Below are 8,781 nucleotides of genomic sequence, written 5' to 3' on the forward strand. Positions count from 1 at the left end.
CACAGAGCATAATTTTTAATTTTAATGAAATTCAATTTGGAGTTGTAACTAAAAAGTCATCACCAAACCAAAGGTCATCTAGATTTTCTCCTATAATTTTCTCCAGGAGTTTTATAGTTTCATGCTTTACATTTAGATCTATGATCTATTTTGAGTTAATTTTTGTCAAAAGTGTAAAGACTGTGATTTTTTTTTTTTTTTTTGCATGTGGTTGTCCAGTTATCCCAACACTCTTTGTTGAAAAGACCATCTTTCAGCCATTGTGCTGCCTTTTCCCCTTTGTCAAAGATCAGTTGACTGTTCTTGTGTGCGTCTATTTCTAGGCTGTCTATTTTAGTCCATTGATCTCTTCATCTGTTCTTTTCCTGATATCACACTGTCTTGATTGCTGTAACTTTACAGTAAGTCTTGAGTTGAATAGTTTTGATCTTCCAACTTTGCTCTTTTTGTCCAATATTGAGTTGGCTATTCTGGGTTTTTTGCCTCTCCATATAAATTTTAGAATCATTTTGTCAATATCTACATGTAGACTTGCTGGAATTTTGATTGAGATTGCACTGAATTTAAGTATTGAGTTGGAAAGAACTAACATCTTGACATTGCTGAGTCTTCCTACCCGTGAAATTGAAAACTTCTCCTTTATTTTGTTCTTTTAGTAAGAAATTTCTCATGTAGGTCTTATACATATGAGGTTAGATTTGACTTTCTTTTATAGACTCAAATCTTCTCAATGTTTAAATTTGCAAGCAACCAGGTAGGGATAAGAGGTCTATAAATCAAGGCTAGAAAATTCCCCAAACAATACATGTGCATGCTAACGTATGTAGGATGTGTAGGAGATACTGGTAGTCGCTCAGTCACGTCTGACTCTTTGTGACCCCATGGACAAAAGCCTACCAGTCTCCTCTGTCCGTGGGATTTCCCAGACAAGAATACTGGAATGGGTTGCCATTTCCTTCTCCAGGGGACCTTCCTGACCCAGGGATTGAACCCAGTTCTCTGGCATTGCAGGCAGATTCTTTGCCATTGAGCTACAGGGAAGACCTTCAGGTATATGTAAGAGATAGGACACAGTATTTAACACCAAACAGATTTGAGTTGAAATTACAACAGTTTCTCTTATTAACCACATGACATTGCTCAAACTACACAACAGATTGGAGTCTCAGTTTCTTCAGCCATAATATGGGAATAGTATTATGTCCCCTACTTGATGTATAACACTGTATCTTCTTTTTGAAAAATAAATGCATTTTATTAAAGCAAAATTGAAACATGTTGTCTTGAGTGAATGAATGAGGCCTAGAAGTCAAGCAGTCAAGTCGTTGAGTCCAGGAGGAAAGGAGCAGAGAGTAGAATAAACAATAATACAAAAACACAGCAACTGATTAAAACACACACACACACACACACATCACAGTTCAAAATTTAGGGACAATAGTGGTTAAAATCTGGACCCCCATCTGTTTAACAATTTAGAGCAGCTGCAAGAATAATTGATTTTGAGTCATAGAAAGAGATAAAGTGCCCTGAACACTCTTTCATTGAATCTGAGCTATTTAGAAAATTGGTTGTATTTGGAAACATTAGAATCTTGGCTCCATTAATGCCATTGGATTTTCTGTTTTATTCACTATTGTACAGTGATGTTCACTAGCATATAGTGTGAACTCATGTGTGCTCACTCGTGTTCAACTCTTTGCAACCCCATGTATGAAAGCGTGCCAGGCTCCTCTGTCCAAGGGATTTCCCAGGCAAGAATGCTGGAGGCAAGAATGGCAAGAATGGGTTGCCATTTTCTATTCTAGGGGGTTTTCCCAACTCCAGGAATCGAACCTGCATCTCTTGGGTCTCCCGTATTGGCAGGCAGTTTCCTTACCACTGTACCACCTGGGAAGCCCTATATAGAAGACAACCCAAATGATTGCACAGACTATGCAATCAGTGAATATTTATCTAATGAACACACATTACTGAACAAGGTAACAAGACCAAGTTACTTTAGAAGCTGGAAATATTCATACTCTCATGAGGGTGAAATAAAATCCAATATTTAGTATGGCATAAATAAGATGATACTTTGTCAAGATTGACGTGCTTTAACAATATATTGATTGATTAATGACCTACAATACATCTATCTGCTATAATTTGGAAGTATAATAGTTCAAATGTGTCAAGCAAAAGGAAAAAGTAACTAGTAAGAGTGAGTCTGTTCTTTTCCCTTCTTGCTTCTTTCAGGTCCTAATGCATTACCTGCTTTGGCTTTTGTTTCCTTCCATTATAAATAAAGTGGTTTCCTTGGCTGCAAGCTAACATCTGATTAATTCTTGCCTTTGAATAGCAATGATAGTATTGACTCCAACCTAGGATAATGACTTTCCTTATGGTTTTTTCCTTCAATTTTCTTTATTAAGTTAAAAAAGAGGCCATCGTTTTAGAATTAAAAAGCAGCAAGATATTAAACACAAAAGATATTGCAAATCATTCACAGAATAGCAAGCTGAACAATATTTCTTAGAAATAACACGACAGAAAATCAGGGTTTTATTCAAGAACACTGGACTAAAATAGGTTAGAACAGATTTTTTTTTAATTTCTTACTGAAAACAAATGTAACATTTTAAATAAAACTAACATTTTAAAATTATTAACAATTTATACAGTGAATCCTATATGATAATGTGTTAGTTAGTGCTATATGTCTATTTTGAAAGCCAATTTCTATTTCTCTAGAGAGAGAGAGACAATCTAATAGATTTAGAGTATTCCTACAGGCTGGAAATGGAGAGAAGGAAATACCATATATTGAATACCTTAAGACATATTGAATACCTTAAGACTTTCTGTCACGGTCCATATGTGTGTGTGTATGTGTGTGTGTGTGTGTGTTGCTCAGTTGTGTCTGACTCTGTGTGACCTCATGGACTGTAGCTAGCTAGCCTCGTCTGTCCATGGAATTCTCCAGGCAAAAATACTGAAGTAGGTTGCTATTCCCTTCTCCAGGGGATCTTTCCAACCCAGAGACTGAACCCAGGTCTCCCGCATTGCAGGCAGGTTCTTTACTATCTGAGCCACCAGGGAAGTCATGGTTTTAGAAAGGAATGCATTTCATTAAAGCTTTCCTATATGAAGCCTGTAACTGATGATACCTGTATGCACACACAGAACGAATAGTCCAGATACATAACTAAGAACTCAGAACTAAACTTTTTCATGCAAAGGCTGGTCCAGGCCTTGGCATTGTTTGTTGCATTTAGGAATGGTCAACCCACCTCATGGTTGAGTCCGTTTCTAATGATCACATATCATTGTTCTGTCACTGGGGGCATTACCAGCTGTCATGTGAATAATGTCTGTGGGCAAGAGAGTTATTCTTGAAAGGTAATATTGGCTTTAAGAAAGAGAAATTGCCAAGGAACTTAATTTAGATTGAGTGGGGCATTCTAAAACATTCATTGTTCCTTGCAAGCCCCAAGTTACTGGCTCTTTGGCACATCCAGTTCTATATTGTCTTTCCCCTTATGAAAAAGTCATACATCCCCTTATGGAAAAATCATTGTCTTTCCTACAGTCTGCTCTTAATCTTGCTCCTAATTTCCAAGTCTAGAGTCATTCATTTACCCTAGAACATGATTAATACCAATATTGAAGACTAAGAATGACAAACACAAGCATCTCCTCTTGTGTTAGGAGAAGATGAGAAATGGCGTGTGTCTTCCAGCAGGACCACAGTAGTATTAGAGTACTGGTAGGTGTTGGAGTCCCAGTCGGGCACGGTGTCTACCTGTGTCTTAGGCTTTCCTTGTTCAACATCTGAGGATATTGAGAATATTGCCGTAACTTTTTCCAGTGACTTAAGTCTTATCTTCACCCTCAGAAAAACGAGTTGTGTGTTGGCTCCAGTTACAATTCCTCTATTCCCAACCATATTTTGCTGGGCATAAGTTTCAAATTATGTGCAGTTAGTATGTGTGTGTGTGTGTATGTGTGTGTGTGTGTGTGTGTGTGTAGGCTCAGTCGCTCCGTCATGCCCAACTCTTTGCTATACTTTATATTTTAATTTTTATTCAATCTATACATACATTCACACACACATACAGAGCTTTATTCTTATGATTTTCATTGGCCTTTTTATTTACTTTTGTTTGATTTCAGTCATTTTCCTCAGTGTTTACATGACAAAAGCCTGGTTCACTCTGTTTGTTGGTTCACAAATTCTAAGATAAAGCAATTGTGGCCAAATGCAGGGATTTAACTGTTTTATCATTGATCACCTCTTTATCTCACAATTCTGCTTTGACTGTGTTGTCAGACTTTATGGATTGACTCTCTCCATGCGGCAGATCCCAGTTCTTTCAAGCTTATATATTCCTTGTAGTGAAGGCAAGACTATATCTCTTTCCTGATGACTGCTGACTGCTGGTAAATTATTAATTAACTATAGAATCTTTTGCTCTCTTGAGAGGCTAAAACATTTTTAAAATCATCTAGTCCTGGTTCCTTTTTGCTTAGCAAGTCTTCCTTCAAATTATCTTTCTTGTCACATTTTACTATAAGCAGCAAGAGAAACCGTCAGTACTTTCAACACTTTGCTTAGATATCTCTTTATTGAAATAACCAAGCTCATTACGTATATATTTTTTCCACATAACTACAAGTGAATTTTATTAAGCTTTTTGTTGTAACATAACATGAGTTCCACTATCACAAATTTCTAATAACATGTTCCTCACTTTCTTTGAGAGCTTCCCAGGTGGCTCAGTGGTAAAGAATCCACCTGCAATGCAGGAGACATGGGTTGCCTCCCTAGGTTGGAAAGATCCCCTGGAGAAGGAAATGGCAACCCACTCAAGTATTCTTGCCTGGGACATCCCATGGACAGAAAAGCCTTGCAGGCTCCAGTCCATGGGGTTCCAAGAGAGTCGGACACAACTTACTGACTAAACAGCAGCACTTTCCTTGACGCCCTCACTGAAAATGCCCTCAAAGTTCAGAGTTCTAAATGTTCAAGGAAGTTTAGGTTTGTGTTTTTTTTAACCATAGTCCTCAAAGCCCTTTCAGTCTTGGGACTTCCCTGACAGTGCACTGGTCAAGACTCTGCCCTTCCGATACACGGGGCATGGGTTTAATCTCTGGTCAGGGAACTAAGATCCCACATACTGTTGATTGCAGCCAAAAAAGTAATCCTTTCGGTCTTCGCTCTGACTGAATCAAAGCCACTGCCACACGTTTAGACATTGTTAAAGCGGTAACCACTTTTGTGGGTTGAATCGTATCTCCCCAAAAGGCACTGTCACTCTACCCTCCCCCCAGCACTTGTGAACATGACCTTATTTGGGAAAAAAGTCTTTGCAAATGATCAAGTTAAGATCTTGAACGCCTAACTTTCTGAACTGTGAGATGATAAACTTCTTTTGTTTAAGCCACTCAGTTTGTTGTATCTTGTTTCTACAGACCCAGCTAGTACACAGGCTCCAGATATTAAAACTGGATTAGTGATCTACTACTGTGTAACATTACTATCTCAAATTCAGCTGCTTAATTCAACACACATCCATTGCCTCACAGTTTCTGTGAAGTAGGTGTCTAGACATAGCTTAGCAGATCCTCTGCAAGTCTCTCATCAAGGTATAAGCAAGGCTGAGTTCTCATCAGAAGCTCACAGGAGAGGAATCTGATTCATAGTTCCTGTGATTATGGGCAGAATTCAGTTCCTTTCATATTGTAAGTATAAGAGTCTCAGTTTCATCATAGGTGTTGGCCAGAGACTGCCATAGGTTCCATACTGTATTACTCTCTCCCAGTGGCTGCTCAGAACACGACAATAGGTTTCTTCCAACAAGGGGAGTCAGCTAACCAGATGGATATTACAGTCTTATTTTGAATGATAGTGTGCATTGTTAATAATGTTCATCTAGTCACCTTTGTCATATTCCATTGATTAAAACTGAGTCATAGGCCTTACCCACATACAAGGTGAGATTACACAGGGCATGAAATATAAAACACAATGGAAAAGGGTGGATTTTTATTATCAAAGGGTTTAAGTCTGGTTAAATAAGTCCTGGAGGTCTTTTGCACAGCATGGTTCTTATAGTTAATACTGCTGTATACTTACATTTTTTTTCTATGTGGATAGATCTTATATTGAGTACAACTTTTCACACAAATAGTAATAATAATGTGTGCTTGCTTGCTTAGTCATTTCAGTTGTGGCAGGCTCTTTGAGGCCCCATAGACTATAGCCCATCAGGCTCCTATGCTCGTGGAATTTTCCAGGCAAAATTACTGGAGTGGGTTGCCATTTCCTACTCCAGGGTATCTTCCCAACCCAGGGATCAAACCCACATCTCCTGTGTCTCCTGAATTGCAAGTGGATTCTTTACCACTGAGTCCCTGGGGAAGCCCAATGACAATAATAATAATGCTAATAAGAATAATTAAAGAGGGCAGAAGGAAATTTTTGGAGTTTATGGCATAGACATTTTCAAATACCTTTGAATATATGTATATTTATCTCCAAACCCATCAAATTGTGTACATTAAATAGGTATAGCTTTTTGTATGCAAATTATACCTTTTAAAAAAAGGTTTGTAACATATTTTTAAATAGAATTTTTAAAATAGTTGTCCTCAAATAACATACTGCAAAACAGTTTTCCTGAAAGAACATATGTGTGTATGTATTTGTATGTGTGTGTATGTAGAGAAATATATCATGTATTCTTTTATTATTTCTCAAAACTACAATAAAAATGCATGGTGACAAAAGCATTCAACTTGAGATGGTCTGTCCTTAAGAGAAATAGCCCCGTACTGAGTTATTATTTCATCAACCATACTACCATTTACTTAGGCAATGAGGAACAGCGAACATTGCCAGTTTGTTGACTTGTCCAAGCAGTAAATGCTACAGTCAGTATTTTATATACTGGTGCTCTTAAACATGTCAAAACGAATTTTGTCCAAAGCCTGTGCGTAAGACCAGGATAAACGAAATACATATACCTGTCAGGAGGACTGTCTTCAATCACTTTCTCTCCTCCTTCTAAAAGTATTATTCCACTAAAATATCACATGATCTTGGTTGTAATTTTCTGACTCTTTATATATAATGTCCTGTATTATAAGCACGTCTTTGCCTTTTTCTTAATGTAAATCCTGTGTAGGTATAAGGATGATGAGAAAAGACACGCCAGGTAGCTTTCTGAAGGTACATTTTTTCCAGCAGGCCTGATAGCCACCCTAAGGGATACATCTATTATTCCATTTCCTTATCTTGAGTGAATGAATTGCAAGGAATTCAATGGCTGTCCTCACTCCCAACATTCTAACCAGAACAGAGATTTTAATGAGATGCATAAATTAGCTGATTTGAAAGACTTCCTTAGATGCCATTATTTTATGTTTCTATCCAATCTATCTAGCTGCTTCTTTGATTAATCCTCATAAATGTAATATCTCTTACATTGATTGAGAACAGCATATGTGTGAGGTCATACCATTTTTTCTTAGACATCGGGCTGCTGGCTATTATGGATATAACTTCAAATATTTCAGAGTATGCTTGGGAGCACCACTGTGAGCTGAAATTAACTTTTAAAGACTGTGTAAGGAAATAAAACACTTTGAGAGCATGAAAATTTTAGTCTGGGTCATGTTCCTTTCTGCCTGAACTAATGTTTATATAATATAAATACTTTAATATAAAAACTTTAACTTAATTTCCTTAGCACATTGCTAACCTTTCCACAACAACATTTTTCAGCCCAATTATAAACTGAAGAGTCAGGGACCAAGACAGCACATTTAACTCAAGTGCCTAGAAAAGCACTTCGAGCCGAAACATGATGGCTGCACTAAGTCATGGGCTGTAGTGAGGACGAGATGGGCAGAAGGGCAAACACTTCCAGAAATGGCCAATAGGATGAGCCTACAGGTCAACAGGACTAGAGACCAAAACAATTCATTAATCATACGGGCTGAACCAGAGGCCAAACAGTAACCTTTCCTGGCTGTGAGTTAGGATTCACATACAGATCTGTCCAGTTCCAACATTCTGGTACCCTTTGTATATCACCGCCCTGCCTTACAAAGATAGTGGATGACAAGCGCAAGCATACCTTCAAACAGTCTTCCTTTTAAAAAAAAATCTTCTTGTTCCAAATGATATTGAAATAAAAACACTAACTCTGAACTCTGGGAAGGAAATGCTTAAAAGCATGTTTCAACAGTAAGAAATGCATTGTACGTTAATTTAAATGACTAATAGAAGTCTCTGAAGTTTGGTAAATAGGTAGAGCCTTTTGGAAAAGACTCTGATGCTGGAAAACATGGAGGACAGGAGGAGAAGGGGACAACAGATGATGAGATGATTGGTTGGCATCACTGAATCAATGGACATAAGTTTGAGTAAACTCTGGGAGATTGTGAAGGATGGGGAAGCCTGGCGTGCTGCAGTTCATGGTGGTCACAAAGAGTGGAATATTACTTAGTGACTGAACAACAACAGAGCCTTTTCAAACTTCTAAGCAATAGAAACTAAATTTCACAGTGGGTAATAGTTAGCCCTGTCTTTTTTTTCTTTTTGGCTGCACTGGGTCTTCGTTGCTGCATGAGGCTTTCTGTAGTTGCTATGCACAGGCGTTTCACTGTGGTGGCTTCTCTCGTTGCAGAGCTCGGGCTCTAGGGCATGTGGGCTTCAGGAGTTGTAGCATGCGGGTTCAGTAGGTATAGTGTGTGGGCATAGTTGCCCTGAGGCATGTGGAGTCTTCCTGG

Source organism: Bos indicus x Bos taurus, chromosome 24 (genome assembly GCF_003369695.1).
Source record: "Bos indicus x Bos taurus breed Angus x Brahman F1 hybrid chromosome 24, Bos_hybrid_MaternalHap_v2.0, whole genome shotgun sequence".
NCBI lineage: Eukaryota > Metazoa > Chordata > Mammalia > Artiodactyla > Bovidae > Bos > Bos indicus x Bos taurus.